This window comes from Paroedura picta, chromosome 2 (assembly GCF_049243985.1).
Source record: "Paroedura picta isolate Pp20150507F chromosome 2, Ppicta_v3.0, whole genome shotgun sequence".
Taxonomy (NCBI): domain Eukaryota; kingdom Metazoa; phylum Chordata; class Lepidosauria; order Squamata; family Gekkonidae; genus Paroedura; species Paroedura picta.
Window position 1 is genome coordinate 181,624,575 of NC_135370.1, and position 21,644 is coordinate 181,646,218.

Consider the following 21,644-nt stretch of genomic DNA (forward strand, 5'->3'; position numbering starts at 1 on the left):
GCATCACACTGCCTGCTCATGTTTAGTTTACAATCCACAAGTACCCCAAGGTCTCGTTCACGTCTGGATGCATCTGGTTGCTGCAGGGGCTTTTGGCCACCGCAGAACAGCTCTCTGGCTGCAATATCCAAGCACACGGCTCTACTGTGAAGCTTGATCAGCACCAGTGGCAAGTCCTTGAAGAAACTATTTCAAATCCCTGGATCTTACAGCCTTGTAAACTCCAAAGGCGAAGTGCAGAGATGTCACCATCTTGGACTTATAGACCGCTGCAGACGCGACGACAGCCATCTTTGATTTATTTGTTTATTTGTAATTGGATTTATATACCGCCGTCCGCCAAAAGGTCTCACGGCGGTTCGCGATAAAATATAAAATCACAGCAAAATCAAATAAAACCCCATAAATACCCGTTATCACAATAAAAAGATGGCATTCTATTCTGTAACTCTCCCCTCTTTTCCCCGCTTTGTCTATTCCAAACGTTCTTAATCTCGACATTTTCAGTGTCACCCTCTTTATTCTTGTCAATGGACTCCAGACTCACACATGAGGTGTTCCTAAGCATGCTAACGGAGTCCGATGTTTTCCGGAGGGACTCATCTCTTTTTCCTGGAAGTGGGCTATAAAACCAGGAGGCTTCTGTCCCTGGAGATCCCCCTATGTCCCCTGGAGGAAAAGGAAGCTTTGGAGAGTGGAGTCTCTGTCATTCTATTTATTTATATTTATTTATTATTGAGTATCTTACCCGCCACTCTCGGGGCACCGACTCGTGGCGGGTTACAGAATAGGAAACATATTAAAAACCCACAATAATAAAACTCCCTCAAAAACCCCATCATACAACAGTACCCAAATTAGCAAGATGGCGGCAGAAACCCTCCCCCAAAACGGTACGCCTGCCACGGGGGCGGCAGGAGGGCTTACGTCCAACACATTCCACCCATGATGTTCTGGGCCAATGACATGACTTCCAGGGGGAGGGGGGGCGACAGATCTTACCCCCGCCCTGGCTTCAACCATTGACCTGGCGGAAGAGCTCTGTCTTACTGGCCCTGTGGAAAGCCGGCAGCTCCCGCAGGGCCCTCAGCTTTTCCGGGAGCTCATTCCACCAGGTAGGGGCCAGGACTGAAAAGGCCCTGGCCCTGGTCAAGGCCAGGGATGCTTCCCTGGGGACGGGAATGACCAACAGGTTGGCACCAGGAGAGCGCAAAGTTCTGTAGGGGGCATAGTGAGACTGGCAGTCCCTCATGTGGGTCCCAGCCTGCGAAGGGCCCCACTGAGGTCCCTGTCTGTCCCCAAATCTCCAGGAGTTTCCCCACCTGGATATGGCAACCCGATCCCCTCCACACACACCTACTGACCAGAAGGGACCCAATAACCAAATTAAGTATTTGAAAGGTTGTCACTTGGAGGAGGGCAGGATGCTGTTCCCAGTGGCTGCAGAGGAAAGGATGCGCAGTAATGGGTTTAAACTTCAAGTACAACGATATAGGCTAGATATCAGGAAAAAGTTTTTCACAGTCAGAGTAGTTCAGCAGTGGAATAGGCTGCCTAAGGAGGTGGTGAGTTCCCCTTCACTGGCAGTCTTCAAGCAAAGGTTGGATACACACTTTTCTTGGATGCTTTAGGATGCTGTGGGCTGATCCTGCGTTGAGCAGGGGGTTGGACTAGATGGCCTGTGTGGCCCCTTCCAACTCTATGATTCTAACCACACTTGTGGTGGAATCAACCCAGGCAGGTCCTCAGCTTGTACTGATTCCTGGCACATTTCACCTCAGCTATAACTTTGCATGGCAGAACACCAGCTAGCTGGCACCGAACAGATTTTTCTTGCTAGTAAAAGCTGAGTGGAGAAATTCTGGAAGGTATAAGAAATAAAATTTCACGACGCGGTAAAAACCTGCAGATCCACGGAGCTGAGCATGTTTCCCTGCTGCCGAGTCAGTCCGCAAGGACCCCGTCCCTGAAATGGCAAGGATTTGGGCATAAATTCACAATGCTGCCTTGTACTGATTCAGACCCTTGGTCCAGCAATGTCGGCATTGCCTGTTCAGACTGGCAGCGGCTCCCAAGGGTCTCTGGCAGAGGTCTTTCACCATATATCATATAAGTCACCAGATCCCTTGTAACTGCAGATGATGGGGATTGAACCTGGGACCTTCTACACACAAAGCAAAGGCTTGACATATGTGAACCTGCCTGATGCTAAGTTAGAACATTGTGCTGTGACTCAATGGAAGAGCCTCTGTTTGGCATGCAGAGGGTCCCCGGTTCAATCCCCGGCATCTCCAGTTAAAAGGGCCAGGCAGGAGGGGATGGGAAAGACCTTGGCCTGAGACCCTGCAAGGCAGCTGCCAGTCTGAGTAAATACTGACTTTGATGGACCCAGGGTCTGATTCGATATGACCCAGCTTCATGCATTCAAGATGGTCAGGGAAGGGGCCCTGGCTCAGGGGCAGAGCCTCTGCTTGGCATACCCTTTTTAAGCTGATCTGTGGCCATCACCGCATCCTCTGGCAGCATCTTCCATATTTTAATCACTCTTGGGTTAAAGCAGTATTTCTTTTTGTCCATCCTGAACCTACTTCCCGTCAACTTCATTGGATGTCCTGGAATTCTAGTCTTTTGGGGAAGGGGGAGACCTTTCTCTTTGTCCACGCTCTCTACCCCATGTCCTTTGGTGTCCTGCAGGTTTTCCTCTGGCTCCCTGTCGCGCAAAAGGACAGGCGGCCTTTGCGTTTGAATGATGCCTCCCTGGAGGGCACTTGGCAAGGAGCCGGACCCCTTGAACAAGCAAAGGGCTCATTCATAATGGAGGGGCCAGATGGGCCTCCCTGCCCCCCTCCTCAATTATTTATATTGTAATGACAGACGCCCCACAGGCCCAGCGATGAGGGCAGGATCAGAAACACAGGAGGGGTTCAGCTCTTGGTAGGGAAGAAAATATCTGTCCCCAAAACATAGCGCTACATTTCTAACTCCACTGAATTGAGTGGTGAAACTAGGGATGACAACCTCCAGGTGGGGCCTGGGGATCCCCTGGAATAAGAGCTCCTCTCCAGACTGCAGAGATCAGTTCCCCTGGAGGAAGTGGATGCTTTTGAGGGCAGACTCTATGGCAATTTACCCCACCGAGGTCCCCGGATCCATCCTCCAATCCCCAGGAGTTTCCCTGCCTGGAGCTGGCATCCAGCCTTTCCAGGTCCACACTGCTAGCAGGGGGTGAGCAGCACTTTCCAGGAGCTTCCGACATGTCAATGTCACCCGGAAGTTATGTCAGCATATCAGAGACATGGTGGGGGGACACTCTGGCTTGGGGGCAAAACTCTATGGTAGAATTTGCTTCGAGCGACAGAGTTTACCCAAAATCCAGAGCGTCGCACACCCCTCATGACTCCAGCACGTTGTGTTAAAAAGTGATGTTCTTCCATGTTGGAGTGGGTTTAAGGCGTTGCTAAGGTAGTCGCACTAGTTACCAGTCTGTTTCCGGATCAAGTTCAAGGTTCTGTTTTTGACCTTCACGGCTATATGTGGCTTGGGTCCTACCTACCTACAGGACCGCTTACATCTCTATGCCCCCCCGCAGGACACTTCGCTCTGTGGATATGAATCTGCTGATGGTCCCAGGGCCCCAGGAAGCACTCCTGGCCTCAACCAGGGCCTGGGCCTTTTTGGTCCTGGCCCTTACCTGGTGGGATGAGCTCCCGGAAGAGCTGCGGGCCCTGATGGAGCTCTCAGGGTTCCACAGGGCCTGCAAGACGGAGCTCTTCCGCCAGGCGTTTGGTTGAGGCTGGACCCACTGATTGATCCACCCCTTGGTTTCTTTGGTCTTTTCTTTACATCTCCAGTTTCTCCCAGCACATGGTGGTTCAACTACAGATGTTGGGGGGGAGTTTTTGTATTTATCTGTCATCTTGATTTTATTTCTTCTGGGGATTATTGTTGTGAACCGCCACAGTGCTGGAAGCGGCGGTATATAAATTCAATTATAGATAAACAGAAATATAAAAATTAAATAAATAAAGGGGCGAGTTCAGGAGCGAAAACAGGGGACCACGAGCCTCGGTCTAATCTGCTTGGCCCTGCAGTGTCCCGTTTCGATTCCCCTTCTCTCTTGAGAGAAACGAACCCATGAACTTTAACTTTGGCAGCGTTTTCCGATCCACACCGCCAAAACTGCCCCGTTAAAATTAATGCAGTTTCAACATTGCTGGTTTTTTTGCAGCAGATATAAAACGTGCCAAAAAAAAGAAGTGCCATGAAAGAAAACCATCTCCTAGTGAAAATGAAACACTTGCCCAAGGATTATGCCTGTGCGTCTAGCTCCTGACCTGTTTCTAGATCGGATCTAGCATGACATCATGCAGAAGGAGCTGTTTTTTTGTACCACACGTTTAACTTCCTGAAGGAATCCCAAAGCAGCTTAAAAAACACCTTTCCCTTCCTCTCCCCATAAGAGGCACTCTGTGATGCAGGTAAGACTGAGGGAGCTCTGCAAGAACAGCTCTAAGAGCTGCCCAAGGTCACCAGCTGGTTGCATGTGGAGGAGGTGGGAATCGAGCCCAGTTCTCCAGATTAGAGCCTGCCACTCTTCACCACTGCACCGAGCTGGCTTTCAAGAAGACAAGAGCTGAGAGACAAGCTCGCGGCCTGGCGAGCTTCTCACTGCGGGGGTGGGACGGGGAGCGGGAAGAATGGCCACTAGCATGCCAATGGCGCAAACGCGTATGCGCGGCACCAGGCCGCAGACCGGGGGTTGGGGACCACTGCTCTCGATGGCCAACCAGAGGGTCAAGAGATCAAGGCCTTCTGCTGAAGTCGCCTTCTGGCTCTGGGATCCAGAGGATTAGTGCCTCAATGGAGGTTCCCCTCAGCCATCATGGCTAGTAGCCACTGATAGACTTATTCTGTGTAAAGCTGTATTCCCTGTTTTCCATCCTGAACCTCCTGCCCATCGGCTTCATCGAGGGCCCCACCTGACAACCGTAGCATCATCTTTCATCAGGCCTTACTGGCAGTGCTGGTCAGCTATTCTCCACTTTCTCCTGCAGGACCAGACTAGAGGAATAGCCCTATCTCACGCCCCAGAGGCTGCCCCCTAATGTGCGGGCCCCAATGAGAGTATCCTCAAACTGTGGAAGTTGCCAGTGTCAGCCAGAGGCAGAAAAATATCCCAAACTCTACGCAGCAGAAAATGCTTGCCCTGAGTCGATGTGTTCCTTGGCCCGGTTTTCTGGGCCACAGGCTGAAACCGAATGGTTTGAATTATGGATCACAAGCTGCTGGAGAGCAACCAACTGGCTCTTGTTTTGGAAATGGGGGGGGGGGTCCTGTTCCCATGGAGGGAGGAACAAAGTTATGAAAGACGAGTCGAATCTTGGACGTGGAGATTGAAGCAATGTGTTTTTCAGTGGAAGGCAGACCTGGAGTTGTAGTCTTGGAGGCATGACCCGAAAGGGGGCACGGGTTTCCAAAAGGTCTTGCAGTCAGCTGTGGAAATATCAGCTGTGGTTCCACCAGGGCTGATTCTGCACTTACTTTGTTTATTCCGTTGTGGATCCTGCTGAATTCAGATCGATTTGAACTCGGGTCTTCCTCTATCACCCCCCCCCCCCATTGAAACAGAAAGTGTTCTGCACTTGATTGGAGAAGCTTAGAGCAGGGAGGGGAGCCAAGCGCCGCAGGAGTCTCTTTTCTTGAATGGGGAGGGGGGAGAGAAGATTGGAGATGGCAGAGGAGGGGGAATAAAACCAATAGGCAAATCTCTGTTGAGAGAAGTTAGGACTTCTGGAGCGCAGTCACTTTAAGGGAAGCCTTGCAACCGGGAACTCTGGCCAAGCAGAGAAGACTGCTTTGCTAGGCACAAAGAAGCAGAAAGCTGTACATTTACTCATGGCGTTTTTTTGAGGTATATCGCATTTCTGCTGCGTTCCCTCCCACAGCCAAATCCCACCTTATCCAGATTCCTAACTCTCCAGGAATTTCCTAACCTGGATTTGGCAACTAAATGTCATTTAGGCAAGAAAATGAAGGTTGAAAGAAGGCTACCTGTGTTGTGTTTTGAAGTCATGCCTTTAAAAAAAAAGAAAAACCCCAACATTAAAAGGGATTTTGTTTTCCTTTTGTTCTTAAAAACAGTCATTTTGAGGATTTTTTTCCCCGGAAGGGGCTCCACCGACAGGCAGGCCTGGCTGAGAAAGTGAAGTCAGTCCTCAAGACTTGGATTCCCGCAACGAAACCAAATCTCAGCTAAGGCATAAAGTCCTAAGTGCACAGAAGGGATAATTATACCTCTAGCGGGTGTTTGAAAAACACGGTGCCCTTTCCCTAGATGCTGGAAATTCTTGCGCTGTCCATCAGATGGAGATTTATTCCACCACAGTTGGGGAGAATTGGGTTAATTTATTTCCTTTCATTCCCCCGTGACTCCCTCTTTGTCTCCGACGGCTTGAGGACTGCGATATTCTGCAGGATATAATCAAAGCACTTTAAATCTTGATTTGATTACTTCAAAACCAGCAGCGAAAAGCCAGTCTTGCTCACGCTCAGACGTAAAACAACGTCCACGAAAAGAGGACTTCAGGAAATAATCCACACCTACGGTCCTGTAAACCGTTCTGAGTGCTTCTCCAATGTGATCGCACTGCCCTTTACTAAAAAACTACCCTGCAGTGTAGGCCAGGATATTTTTAACCTCATTTCTCAGAGGATGAGCTGAGACTGAAGCGAGAGACACAGAAACGCTGGAAGGGACCTCAAGGGTCATCTAGTTCACCCCCCCTGCACAGTGCAGAAAATTCACAGCTACTTCCCCCCCCCTCACACCCCCAGGGACCTCTGTGCTCAGGCAAAAAACCTCCAGGACCCTGACTCACTTTGGCCAGAGGAAAATTCCTTCGTTGATGGAATTGGCTGCCTCGGAGGGTGGTGGAATCTCCATTGGAGGTTTTAGGAGGAGGCTGGATGAGCACCAGTCAGGAAAGTGTGTTTTTTAAGTCTCCAGGAAGATGGGGGGCTGGGCTGGGTTACCCTTGATGGTCTCTTCCAGTTCTATGTGATTCTGCTTCGGAAATTTAGAAATATCATATATACAACAGGAAGGCAGTGTGGTGTCATGGTTAAGAGTGATAGCTTCTAATCTGGCAAGCCAGGTTTGATTCCCCTCTCACAGCTGTGTGACCCGGGGCTAGACACAGTCCTGATAGTGCTGTTCTCACAGAGCAGTTTCTCTCAGGGCTCTCTCAGCCTCACCTCCCTCACAGGGTGTCTGTTGTGGGGAGAGGAAAGGGAAGGCGATTGGAAGCCCCTTTGAGACTCCTTCGGGAAGAGAAAAGCGGCATCTAAGAACCAACTCTTCTTCTTCTTCTTCTTCTTCAGTAATCTCAGGGCTCTCTCAGCCTCCCCTCCCTCACAGGGGGTCTGTTGTGGGGAGAGGAAAGGGAAGGCGATTGGAAGCCCCTTTGAGACTCCTTCGGGAAGAGAAAAGCGGCATCTAAGAACCAACTCTTCTTCTGCTTCTCTCTCAGCCTCCCCTCCCTCACAGGGTGTCTGTTGTGGGGAGAGGAAAGGGAAGGTGACTGTAAGCCGCTTTGAGACTCCTTCAGGCAGTGAAAAGCGGGGTATTAAAACCAACTCTTCTTCTAGGAGTGAGTCTTGAGCCCCTCGGGATTGGAGGTACCTTTCCTCCTAGTTCTTAGGCCAGTGATAGTTTTGGGCCTACCGAACCAGGCAAGGGCACGGAATCAATCAGCGCGCATCCCAGCTGGAACCTTCTGGAAAATTACCTCAGTACTTTAATTCTCCCTCTCCCCGTGTGTTGCTCACTGGCTCCCACCTAGAGCCAGCTATTTCATTTAGGGATGCCAGCCTCCAGGAGAGACCTGGAATTAGACCTCACCCCCCAGATTGCAGAGATCAGTTCTCCTGGAGGAAATGGCTGCTTGGGAGGGGGGATTCCATTGTATTTTGCTCCACTGAGGTCCCTCCTCAGCCTAAATCAGGGGTAGTCAAACGGCGGCCCTCCAGATGTCCATGGACTACAATTCCCAGGAGCCCCTGCCAGCGAATGCTGGCAGGGGCTCCTGGGAATTGTAGTCCATGGACATCTGGAGGGCCGCCGTTTGACTACCCCTGGCCTAAATCCTGCCGTCTCCCATCTCTGCCCCCACCCCATAAAGTCTCCAGGTATTTCCCAACCCAGAGCTGGCAACCCTAATCTCATTCCCGTAATTGCCCGTGGGATGCTAGGCCCAACTAGGAAGAGCTGTGAGGTAGGCCAGGTAGACATGGTGCATATTAACCTTTGAGAGGAGGGGACCAGGGTCGTGTTGGCCAACATCCGCCTACTCCCCTACAAACCTCCCCATCTAGGCATCTTCAGGTGCCTTGTTTTAGGTGCCCCTGCCATCGGAGGTGAGACAGGTTGCCACCTGGGACGGGGCCTTCATGGTGGTGGCACCAAAAACTCTGGAACACACTCAGCAGGGAAATTCCTCCAGCTTCCCCCCTAGGTGAACAATATTTTTTGGTTTCATTATGTTTAGCTTCCCCTCATTAACTCCCATTGGCCCTCTTTCCTGTTTACGCACTACTGCATTTATATATTTAATGCATTATTTATTTATTTTAGTTAGTTATTGTCCCGCATGTGTGTTATATAGGCCAGGCTATCTTAAGGTTGTCTTGCTGCCTGGTAAGTGGTGTTTGGAGGTGGTTTGCCATTTCCTGCCCCTGTGTCATGACCCTGGAATGCCTTGGAGGTCGCCCTTCCGATGCTAGCCAGGGCCAAACCTAATTAGCTTCCGAAATCTGATGAGATCAGACTTTTTTGGGCTATCTAAGGCTCATTCTGCACTTACTTTGTTTTCTCCGTTGCAGATCCTGCTGAATTCAGATCTATTTGAATTCAGGTCTTCTTCTGTCCCCTCCCCCCCCCCATTGAAACAGAAAGTGTTTTGCACTTGATTGGGGAAGCTTAGAGCAGGGAGGGGAGCCAAGCACAACAGGAATCTCTTTTCTTGAAGTGGGGGAGGGTGAGGATTGGAGACAGCAGAAGAGGGGGAATAAAACCAATAGGCAAATCTATGTTGAGAGAAGTTAGGGCTTCTGGAGCGCAGTCACTTTAAGGGAAGCCTTGCAACTGGGAACCAGGAAGACCTTGAACAGACGCCCTGACCAATCAGGGAAGACTGCTTTGCTACATCAGAGTTGGAGGCATGAGGCAGCATGTTAATTTGCAAAAAGCAAAACTCTACGCACTAAATGATGGGAGTATTTGAAATATCGAAGCTTATATCCTCTCCAGGATATTGCAGGGGAAAGGTAGGGTCAATCATGCATGTTGCAGAGGGGAAATTTACTGCAGGGATTTACTCGATCTGGGAGTGGGTAAAAAGCTCCATGCAGACTACACCTGGATCGGGTCTTATGTTTCACGCAATTGCTTTAAATATTTTCTGTATCTAGATCAGGATTTCTTAACCAGAGTCCTGTGAAACGAATGGGTGGGAGATAATTAATTTTTTACATATGTTTAAAATGTGTTAAACATTTATCAGGTGATATGACCATCTGTGGTCATGTTGACCTTCCTCCCCCCCTCCCAAAATGGCCAATGATGGGCCTGGAGGGGGTGGGAAGGGGGAGGGGCCCCAGGTGGGCATGTCCACACCTCTGCCTCCCAATCATATCCTGCACAATCCCTCCACTTCTTATGTTTCTGGAAGCCTGAAGAATATTCCGGAGTTTCTTGATGGTAAAAAACTGAGAAAGGCTGATCTAGATTTTAACACTGTTTCAACCATTTTCTCCCTTGAAATCCCTAGGTTGGGTGGAAAGGCAGCATGCAAACCTGGTTGCTAGCTCCAGGCTGAGAAATACCTGGTGATTTGAAAGGGTACAGAGGAGAGCGACGAGGATGATCTGGGGCCAAGGGACCAAGCCCTATGAAGATAGGTTGAGGGACTTGGGAATGTTCAGCCTGGAGAAAAGGAGGTTGAGAGGGGACATGATAGCCCTCTTTAAGTATTTGAAAGGTTGTCACTTGGAGGAGGGCAGGATGCTGTTTCTGCTGGCTGCAGAGGAGAGGACACGCAGTAATGGGTTTAAACTTCAAGTACAACGATATAGGCTAGATATCAGGGGAAAAAATTTCACAGTCAGAGTAGTTCAGCAGTGGAATAGGCTGCCTAAGGAGGTGGTGAGCTCCCCCTCACTGGCAGTCTTCAAGCCAAGGTTGGATACACACTTTTCTTGGATGCTTTAGGATGCTTTGGGCTAATCCTGCGTTGAGCAGGGGGTTGGACTAGATGGCCTGTGTGGTTCTATGATTCAATGATTCTATGATTCTATGATTCTATGATTCTATGATTCTATGATTCTATGATTCTATGATTCTATGATTTGGGGGTGGAGCTTGAGGAGGGCGGGGTTCAAGGACTTACACCACGGGCTCCCACTTCCAATCAGCCTCCTTCTCCAGGTGAGCTGACCGCTGTCACCCTGAGATCTGCTGTAACCGCAAGAGAGCCCCAGCCGCCACCTGGAAATTGTCAACCCTGCGTTGCAAATAAATTGGCAAATGCACAAGAAACTCCTTTTAACGCCACAACCCAGCAGAGAGCATGACATCCAGCGGGACGCTCCATGAGGGCTTTCCCCCGTCGTGCTTCTCCAACCTTCCCCTCTCAGCACTTGAAAAAAGCCCCACACGGCGCGAAAGAGCGTGTTAAGAAATGCCAGATTCTAATTGTTTAATGCTCGAGAAATTAGCGAGCAAATAGCCGTCTAGGCCGATGCCTGCGGTTCTTGATCTCCGAGAGGGGGGCTTGCATTGAAGGCGCTATCCCGGGGTATTAGACATGAAGGAACCGCGATGGAGGATCTGTCATCGTCGGGCCTTCCCCACGAGCTGGGCTCCTAACTAAACAAACCACATTCCTTCATGTCTCCATAATCCTAGCTTCTCCTTCCTTTTCGGGAGAGGAGTCGGGGGGGGGGGGGGGGGAGACGAGTCGTGGCTTGACTGCAAGCTGCCAACAACCAGCCGATCCACATTGCAGGAAGCAAAACTTTCCCCCGGCGCACTATGCGCTCCTGCGGATTCTTGGTCAAGCTTGACTTGGAAGCCTACGGGCTCCTTCCCTCGTTGCTGGGCGGTCTAAAGCCTCGGACAGGGTCACGGTCAACTGAAGTGGAGCTAAACCCCCAAATCAGCTCCGTAGACAATAACTCGGCCTGAAGAAGTCCCCCCCCCCCCTGCACCCTTCTCTTTCTTCTTCAAGACTCATGCACGCTCCCTGCCTAGCAGCAGGTAAGAACTTGTCCGGTGAGAATCTGGAAGCTCATCAAGAAAAGGGCTAGGTCTTCACTTAATCGTAGTGAAATCCTCCCAGTGAGTAACACGTCACGTGACGCTTCATGAGCAGCGAAGGTGGGAAGAGGTGGCCAAAATCCGCGGAGTCCCACGCGGCTCCCGTTCTGACCATCTGGCCACCGTCCCGGATCGGACCGAGAGGATACCGTTTGAACGCGCTCGGGGACGGTTTCCTTTTCCTGGCCTCGTTGGGACCCCTGACGCACCACCCAGTCTGGAATTAAATAGGGAGCCATCTAGGAGGCCCAGCGCTTGAACCTCTCCGGCACCAGGTAAGAAAGCAACTTTTTCAATACGACGGGAAGGAATTGAATGGCTCGATCCAATGTTAAGCTCAAATGCCGGTTTCTAGCATTGGGAACGGAGCAAGGATTGCGTTGAGGGATTATTCCAGGTTCTGGGGCTGCGAGTTTGATCCTCGTGGTTGGTGGAATGGGTTTCCGAGTGGGTGGTCCAGTCAAGAAGATCAGAACATGGATCGCTTGCTCAGTGATCCAGGCATGAATCTTCCCGGCATTGCTTTTGATGTTGCTGTTTTCCAAAACTGTATTCAAATGGGTTTCCCGTCCCTCTTGTCATATGTAAATCCTTCTTCCAAGGATGATTGTGCTTCCCCCCCTGACTCATTGATGAACGACGGCCAGACTCAATCTGTGACTTGAGGGAGAGGAGGTGTCATAATTCTCTCCCCTAAGCCAAATTTTGTAAAAAGAACTTGAGTTATTTGTCTTTCATTGCCGTGCAAAAGCTGGATGATCTTTTGCCTTGCAGGGTAATGCTCCTTCTAGGCCACAGAAGTAGGCATGGACGGCTACATCCCCCCCCCTCTGGTTTCAGGCAGGAGATGTGGGGTCATTGGGTTGCTGATCTCTGCAGTCTGGAGAGGAGCTGTCCTTACAGGGGATCCCCAGGCCCCACCTGGAGGCTGGAATCCCTGAGTCCCCCCTCCCAAGCAGCCTTTTTCTCCAGGGGAACTGATCTCTGCAGTCTGGAGAGGAGCTGTCATTCCACGGGATCCCCAGGCCCCACCTGGAGGCTGGCATCCCTGAGTCCCCCCTCCCAAGCAGGCCTTTCCTCCAGGGGAACTGATCTCTGCAGTCTGGAGAGGAGCTGATTCCAGGGGATCCCCAGGCCCCACCTGGAGGCTGGCATCCCTGAGTCCCCCCTCCCAAGCAGCCCTTTCCTCCAGGGGACCTGATCTCTGCAGTCTGGAGAGGAGCTGTCCTTCCAGGGGATCCCCAGGCCCCACCTGGAGGCTGGCATCCCTGAGTCCCCCCTCCCAAGCAGCCCTTTTCTCCAGGGGAACTGATCTCTGCAGTCTGGAGAGGAGCTGTCATTCCAGGGGATCCCCAGGCCCCACCTGGAGGATGGCATCCCTGAATCCCCCCTCCCAAGCAGCCCTTTCCTCCAGGGGAACTGATCTCTGCAGTCTGGAGAGGAGCTGTCCTTCCAGGGCATCCCCAGGCCCCACCTGGAGGCTGGCGTCCCTGAGTCCCCCCTCCCAAGCAGCCCTTTCCTCCAGGGGAACTGATCTCTGCAGTCTGGAGAGGAGCTGTCATTCCAGGGGATCCCCAGGCCCCACCTGGAGGCTGGCATCCCTGAGTCCCCCCTCCCAAGCAGCCCTTTTCTCCAGGGGAACTGATCTCTGCAGTCTGGAGAGGAGCTGTCATTCCAGGGGATCTCCAGGTCCCACCTGGAGGCTGGCATCCCTGAGTCCCCCTCCCAAGCAGCCCTTTCCTCCAGGGGAACTGATATCTACAGTCTGGAGAGGAGCTGTCATTCCAGGGCATCCCCAGGCCCCACCTGGAGGCTGGCATCCCTGAGTCCCCCCTCCCAAGCAGCCCTTTCCTCCAGGGGAACTGATATCTACAGTCTGGAGAGGAGCTGTCATTCCAGGGCATCCCCAGGCCCCACCTGGAGGCTGGCATCCCTGAGTCCCCCCTCCCAAGCAGCCCTTTCCTCCAGGGGAACTGATCTCTGCAGTCTGGAGAGGAGCTGTCATTCCAGGGCATCCCCAGGCCCCACCTGGAGGCTGGCATCCCTGAGTCCCCCCTCCCAAGCAGCCCTTTTCTCCAGGGAAACTGATTTCTGCAGTCTGGAGAGGAGCTGTCATTCCAGGGCATCCCCAGGCCCCACCTGGAGGATGGCATCCCTGAGTCCCCCCTCCCAAGCAGCCCTTTTCTGATCTCTGCAGTCTGGAGATGATAATTGTGGGGCTCCCCAGGCCCCACCTGGAGGCTGCCATCTGTAGGTAAGCCCACGAAAGCCTATTCACATCATTTTTTACAATGGGTGCCCTTGTTGGGAAAACCACAGGATCCAGAAATGACAATCCGCTTCCGAAAACAAACATATTCGGTATTGGGGGAGTCTGTTCCAAAACTGATGGGGCTCGAGCTTGTTTGCTGATGCCAAAGTCGTTCTGAGCTCTGGACGTGGTTTTCATCAGACCCAGGGCAAAGCAAAGCGTTGTGGAAGGGGCTCCTGTCATGACGAGAGATCAACCTTTTGCACCACATTTTGCCACTTTTAAGTGAAAGTCGCTTCCGAGGACAGCCATGCTCATCTGCAGAGAGACGAACAGCTAGATTTGGGTCCAGGAACACCTGAGAGGCTAACAGAATGTGGGGAGTATAGGTTTTTGAGTGTCAAAGCTCTATACTCATATCCAGGGATAGTCAAACTGCGGCCCTCCAGATGTCCATGGACTACAATTCCCAGGAGCCCCTGCCAGCATTCGCTCCATGGACATCTGGAGGGCCGCAGTTTGACTACCCCTGCTCATATCGAAAGGTAATTGATTTATAATCAAAAGATATGAGCAGGAATATGTTAAGTCCTAATCCACAAGGTGGATAGCCGTGTTAGTCTGTTTGTAGCAATGGAAAAAAGCCAGAGTCCAGGAGCCCCTGAAAGTGGAGCGTGTCCAGAGGAGGGCAACAAGGGTGCTGAGGGGTTTGGAGACCAAGACGTAGGAGGAAAGGTTGGGGGAGCTTGGTCTGTTTAGCCTGGAGAGGAGACGACTGAGAGGGGATCTGATAACCATCTTCAAGAATTTAAAAGGCTGCCATATAGAGGATGGAGCAGAGTTGTTCTCTCTTGCCCCAGAGGGATGGACCGGAACCCATGGGATGAAATTAATGCAAAAGAATTTCCGTCTAAACATCCGGAAGAAGTTCCTGACAGTTAGAGTGGTTTCTCAGTGTTACAGGCTTCCTCAGGATTTGGTGGGTTCTCCGTCTTTGGAAATTTTTAAGCAGAGGCTGGAGAGCCATCTGACGGAGAGGCTGATTTTGTGAAGGCTCAAGGGGATGGCAGGTGACAGTAGATGAGCGATTGGGATGTGAGTGTCCTGCATAGTGCAGGGGGTTGGACTAGATGACCCAGGAGGTCCCTTCCAACTCTAGGATTCTATGATTCTAAATTCCATCTCCACCTCTGGAAGAAGTTCGTGACAGTTAGAGCGGTTTCTCAGTGGAACAGGCTTCCTGGGGAGGTGGTGGGTTCTCCATCCTTGGAGATTTTTAAACACAGGCTGGAGAGCCCTCTGACAGAGAGGCTGATTTTGTGGAGGTTCAGGGGGGTGGCAGGTGACAGTGGATGAGCGAGAGGGTTGGGAGTGTCCTGCATAGTGCCGGGGGTCGGATTAGATGACCCAGGAGGTCCCTACCAACTCTATGATTCTATGATTCTAAATACCACCTAAACCTCCGGAAGAAGTTCCTGACAGTTAGAGCGGTTCCTCAGTGGAACAGGCTTCCTCGGGAGGGGGTGGGTTCTTAATCTTTGGAGATCCCTTCCAACTCTGATTCTATCAGTTTTCATGAGCCACTTCTTCACATACATCTAGTCAGTCCTTATATCTTGGAGAGAGGAGAGATTCTCTACAAGGCAAATGGCTTCCTATTGGCTTCCTATTCTGTACGAGTATATGGGGTGTCCTCCTTGGAGTCGGAACAAGATGGGTCACCCTGTTAGTCTATCTGCAGCAGCAGAAAAGAACCTGAGTCCGAGAGCACCTTAAGGACAGGATTCGGGGCAGGGTAAGCTTTCATGCATCATGGCTCGCTTCCTCAGAGTCCGGCAGCACCTGAAAGCTTTGTAGCAAGGGAGGAACTTCTGTTATGTCTGTATGTCAGGGGCAGGGATGCTCTGTCTTGCTGGTGCTTGCGGGGCAAGTACGGGAGGGTTTATGGGGTTCTGGGTGCAATGACAGACCTCCTGAGGGCCCCTGGGTGGGCCACTGTCGGACACAGAGTGTTGGACGAGAGGGACCACCAGCCTGATCCAACATGGCTTCTTTTCGGTTCTTATATAGGGGCAAAATGCCCATTAGCCTTCCTGTAGAGCAGGGGTAGTCAACCTGTGATCCTCCAGATGTCCATGGACTTCAATTCCCATGAGCCCCTGCCAGCGTTCGCTGGCAGGGGCTCATGGGAATTGTAGTCCATGGACCTCCGGAGGACCACAGGTTGACTACCCCTGCAGTAGAGGCTCCGATGGCTGGCCCTTTATTTAAAGGCTGGGCATGAGAATCAAAGAAGAGCTAGCAAGGGAATGATCAGGCGAACCACGAGCCAGTTGGCTGGCACCAGTGTGGAGGTCGAAGGGTGCCAAAAGGGACCACCCACAGCCAGGGCCGAGAGCTGGACACACACTCCACGGAGTCTCAGGGATCTAGAAAAACAGGATGCGGTCAAGTCACAAGAAGAAGATGGGGGGAAGGGGAAAGAACTTTAAAAGTTTAATGAGAAATGAACGTGCTTCAACAAGTAGGGAGGGTATTGAGAGAGACACAGGGTCGGTTAAAGGGAAAACGGATGGGGTAGCCAGCTATAAGTTTGGAGCTGCCGGGGTGGCCAAACTGTGGTGCTCGAGATGTCCATGGAATACGATTCCCATGAGCCGGCAGGGGCTCATGGGAATCGTAGTCCATGGAGATCTGGAGAGTCACAGTTTGGCCACCACAGGTTTAGGTTGTGGAAACTGAGAAGGGAGGGGTTTGTGAGGAGGGGCATCAGTGGGGTGTGATGCCGTAGAGCAGGGGAAGTCAACCTGGGATCCTCCAGAGGTTCATGGACTACAATTCCCATGAGCCCCTGCCAGCAAATGCTGGCAGGGGCTCATGGGAATTGTAGTCCATGGACCTCTGGAGGACCACAGGTTGACTACCCCTGCCGTAGAGCACCTGCCAATGCACTGTTTCCCCCCAAGAAAATTAATCTGTTTGGATAATAAGAATGTGATGCATAAAGATAAGGTGTACCTGGCTTGATAGTTGTACCTGTGAAAGGTGCTGGTGCATGCAGGTATGCCGTGTCCCGTTCAGACAGCTCCCGGGCAGGATCCCGGCAAACCTAAAGCTGCAGAAAAGTTCTTTGACGGGATCCCGGCCTGTCGGATGTCTGGAGCCGATTCCTGTTCTCCCGGCTGAGCTGCGTGCCGGAGCCACCCCTAATTGCCGGCTTGGGAAGGCCGCTGCTGGAGACGAACCCTTCATCATTTCAGGTTTCCGACTTGTCTGAACTGCCTGCAGTTTCTCAACCCGCAGGGTCCGTCTGGGGGAGTCTTAGGCCTGGATACATCCTCAGGCCAGGGTATGGTTGCCAACCTCCAGGTAGTGGAGGGATATCTCAAGGGATGGTGACGGATCTCCAGGCATGGCCTGGAGAAAATGGCCACTTTGAAGGTGGAGTCTGTGGCATCAGAGCTCGGTAAAATCCCTCCACTCCTCTTCAGGATCCCGCCCAAAATCTCCAGGTATTTCCCAACTCAGAGCTGGCTACCCTATGGGCATTTACGCACCCGTTAAATGTAGTGAAATGCATACTTTACGTAGTCGTTATGTTCCGGCCCCTCCATATGTCGTCGTCAACATACAGCATCTGGGCAGTAACCGGCCAGCACCATCCTCCATTTTAAAGTGCTAGTTGGAGAACTGCATAAAGTGGATTCCCCAGCCTATTTATCGCGAAGTAAGGGAGAGCCACCAGCAGAGGGACGGTATGGAGCAGGGGTAGTCATTCGCTGGCAGGGGCTTCTGGGAATTGTAGTCCATGGACGTCTGGAGGGCCGCAGTTTGACTACCCCTGGTATGGAGGCTTAGAAGGGCTAAAGGTGCCTGCCTCGTCCCTCCCTCCCCCCACCTCCCTCTTCCTTGTTCCTGGGGACAGGAACGTCTTTTAAAAAAACGGCTCACATCTTGGAGCAACAAACAGGCTGACAAGCCTGCAGGCGATGCCAGAAATAAACAATTTTCCCCAAAGTTGTAACACAAAGCATAGGACCGCTGCCCTATGGGGTCATAGGATCGCAAACCAGGGTCTCTATAGCCAACTTTCCTGCTATGGCGCTCCAGGAACTTGCTAGTGGGAAGAATGGTCACTCTTTAGCGCCCCCACCAGTCATGGTCAGAAGGCAGTACTACAGTCATTAGCTTGGCAGGGGACATGAGGGCATCTGGCCCCCTAAAGTTCCGGCTTTCTGGTAGCTTCTTAGTTGGAGAGTCAAGGACAGAAGCGTGTACTTCCACACCTGCTGGAGAATGAACTTTCAATCCAGCAGCAAACAGCAAACAGCAAAAACCGGCAAACAATTGCCAAAGTACATTGAATGTGGATTGGAAGTGCATGATTCAGCATGTGAGTCTGAATAATGAACTTTTACTGCGTGAAATAGCAAAATCTACTTGCGAATGATTGCTAAAGTGCATTGAATGTGGGTTGAAAGTGCATTATTGGGTGTGTAAAAGTGAGTCTCCCTGAATAATACACATTTCCTGCTTGAAATGGCAAAATACCCCATGCAAATGACTGAGCAGGAATATCAGGGCTCTGTTAGCCCCACCTGCCTCACAGGTTGTCAGGAGAGGAAAGGGAAGCTGCTCTGAGACTCCTTTGAGTAGAGAAAAGCGGCATATAAGAACCAACTCTTCTTCTTCTGGGAGAGAAAATCAGCATCTAAGAACCAACTTCTTCTTCTTCAGTAATATCAGGGCTCTCTCAGCCTCCCCTCCCTCACAGGGTGTCTGTTGTGGGGAGAGGAAAGGGAAGGCCGCTTTGAGACTCCTTCAAGTAGAGAAAAGCAGCATATAAGAACCAACTCTTCTTCTTCAGTAATATCAGTGCTCTCTCAGCCTCCCCTCCCTCACAGGGTGTCTGTTGTGGGGAGAGGAAAGGGAAGGCGACTGTAAGCCACTTTGAGCCTCCTTCAAGTAGAGAAAAGCAGCATATAAGAACCAACTCTTCTTCTTCAGTAATATCAGGGCTCTCTCAACCTCCCCTCCCTCACAGGGTGTCTGTTGTGGGGAGAGGAAAGGGAAGGCGACTGTAAGCCACTTTGAGCCTCCTTCAAGTAGAGAAAAGCAGCATATAAGAACCAACTCTTCTTCTTCAGTAATATCAGTGCTCTCTCAGCCTCCCCTCCCTCACAGGGTGTCTGTTGTGGGGAGAGGAAAGGGAAGGCGACTGTAAGCCACTTTGAGCCTCCTTCAAGTAGAGAAAAGCAGCATATAAGAACCAACTCTTCTTCTTCAGTAATATCAGGGCTCTCTCAGCCTCCCCTCCCTCACAGGGTGTCTGTTGTGGGGAGAGGAAAGGGAAGGCGACTGTAAGCCACTTTGAGCCTCCTTCAAGTAGAGAAAAGCAGCATATAAGAACCAACTCTTCTTCTTCAGTAATATCAGGGCTCTCTCAGCCTCCCCTCCCTCACAGGGTGTCTGTTGTGGGGAGAGGAAAGGGAAGGCGACTGTAAGCCACTTTGAGCCTCCTTCAAGTAGAGAAAAGCAGCATATAAGAACCAACTCTTCTTCAGTAATATCAGTGCTCTCTCAGCCTCCCCTCCCTCACAGGGTGTCTGTTGTGGGGAGAGGAAAGGGAAGGCGACTGTAAGCCACTTTGAGCCTCCTTCAAGTAGAGAAAAGCAGCATATAAGAACCAACTCTTCTTCTTCAGTAATATCAGGGCTCTCTCAGCCTCCCCTCCCTCACAGGGTGTCTGTTGTGGGGAGAGGAAAGGGAAGGCGACTGTAAGCCACTTTGAGCCTCCTTCAAGTAGAGAAAAGCAGCATATAAGAACCAACTCTTCTTCTTCAGTAATATCAGGGCTCTCTCAGCCTCCCCTCCCTCACAGGGTGTCTGTTGTAGGCAGAGGGAAGGGAATGCGAATGTAAGCCGCTTTGAGACTCTTTCGGGTAGAGAAAAGCAAACCAACTCTTCTTCTTCTTCTTCTTCTTCTTCTTCAGTACATCAGCAACCGATTGAATGCGTAATATTCAGCAGGTGTGGAAGCGTAGCAGAGTTGCTCACATGAACCCATGAGGCTGCCCTCCACAGGTGGCCCATCCAGCTGAGCCTCTCAGACAAAGGGAGGCCTTACTCAGGCCCTGAGACTTGCCAGGGACAGAACCAGAGATTTTCTGCAGGCTCAGTAGTTGCAACCTGCTTGCAGAGCCGGCCTGCCGCCTCTGGGCCTGACGCCCTGGCCAACGTCGCTCCGAGCACTTTAAAGGCGTAGCAGGAATGCAGCTCTAATAAATGTGCCTCGTTTGATTGGCAGCCTTGAATTTTGACCGCATCCCCAATTAAGGCTGGCTCAGGATTAGGAGGAGGAAAGGAACAGCTTTGGTGTTCTAAAGCGCTGGGGGAAGGTTAAGTCAGACCGGCTTTCAGAAGAACGACACCTACATGGTTGGGTGCTGGATTGGCCAGGCGGGTCTTCCCAAGCGGGTCTGTTCAATGGGGGCGACTCCCAGGTAAGGCTTTCTCCGGATCGGGCCGCTAGTAATTTACCCTTGGGAATAAGGAGTTGAAATCTAGAGGGGGGGGGGATTTGGAAACAACAAGATGAAATTTTGCAATGAGTAGCAAATGGATGCAAACCAGATCCTTTGTGTAGATGGTGTATTGTCAGGTTGTGTGAGACTTACAGCAGCCCTAGGAAATATGTGTGTGTGTGTATATGTGTGTGTGAGCAGTGAGTGCTGTCTTAAATCGATTTGTGGTGACTTTATTGATCAGGGGTGGCCAAACTGAGGCTCTCCAAAGGTCCATGGACTACAATTGCCATAACCCCCTGCCAAGGGCAGCCAAACTGAGGCTCTCCAGAGGTCCATGGACTACAATTCCCATGAGCCCCTGCCAAGGGCAGCCAAACTGAGGTTCTCCGTGGACTACAATTGCCATGAGCCCCTGCCAAGGGCAGCCAAATTGTGGCTCTCCAGTGGTCCATGGACTACAATTGCCATGAGCCCCTGCCAAGGGCAGCCAAACTGAGGCTCTCCAGTGGTCCATGGACTACAATTGCCATGAGCCCCTGCCAAGGGCAGCCAAACTGAGGCTCTCCAGTGGTCCATGGACTACAATTGCCATGAGCTCCAGGGCTGGAGAGCCACAGTTTGACCACCCCTGCATGCATGATGAAGGACTGAAGCTTCCTTGGCTGTTCCACCATGCCCACGGCTGAGGTCCAAAGTGCTGAAATCGTGGCCTCCCTGTTCAAAACACTAGCCGAATTACAACTGGGCCTGAATATTCGATCTATCCCCCCTCCCGCTACAAGAACAGAAGCGCTTAGGACTGTCTGAAGGAATCCCTTACATTTTTAAGATATAAGGTGTTGTAACATTCTTCTGCTGTTTTAGAAGATGCTGTTGCCCGCCCTGAGCCCTAGGGGAAGGGCAGGCTATAAATAAAATTTTGATGATGGTGAGTCAAAACATCTCATGCTGTGTTTTCCAACTTTTCCCGGCATTATTGTCTTTTCCCGTGACTCACAGTGTGACCAAAGTACGACAGCCTCACTTTAGTCATTTTATTCATTATTAATTTATTATTTATTTTAGAATTTATATACCGCCACTCCCGGCAAAGCCGTCTCAGGGCCGTTCACAAGAGAAAACAATAAGTTCACAATCTAAAACCCCCATAAAACCCCATACAACAAACAGATGGCGGCTTCCTCAATTTTCAACCCGTCTATACCCAAACCCTGATGTTCCAGCATAGGGGTCCATGATGATAACCCCCAACAAGATGATTCAGGGGTGCTGATCATCAAACATTTAACTTCTAGGGAGAGTTCAGGCTTGGTTTTTGGCAGTCGACACAATCTGTAAAACTCTCCTCGATCCTTGAATGCCTCCTCTCATTCACAGCCTAGGTCAGGTCCTGCAAACCAAGGGGCGTGCATTCCTTGATCGGGGCCGTCCGCCTCATCAAATCATCGAGTCATAGAGTTCGCGGGGTCTCCAGGGTCATCTTGTCCAAGCC

At 51.2% G+C, this 21,644-nt stretch overlaps 1 protein-coding gene across 1 annotated transcript in view; it reads left to right on the forward strand.

The window, feature by feature from the left end:
* Nucleotides 1–11,409: 11,409 nt before the first annotated feature.
* The window catches only part of FRMD6 (FERM domain containing 6), a 160,496-nt gene continuing 150,261 nt past the window's right edge, over nucleotides 11,410–21,644 (forward strand). The window contains exon 1 of the mRNA XM_077324048.1: nucleotides 11,410–11,649. The gene's annotated coding sequence lies outside the window, so the exon portion shown is untranslated. The remainder of the gene's footprint in view (nucleotides 11,650–21,644) is intronic.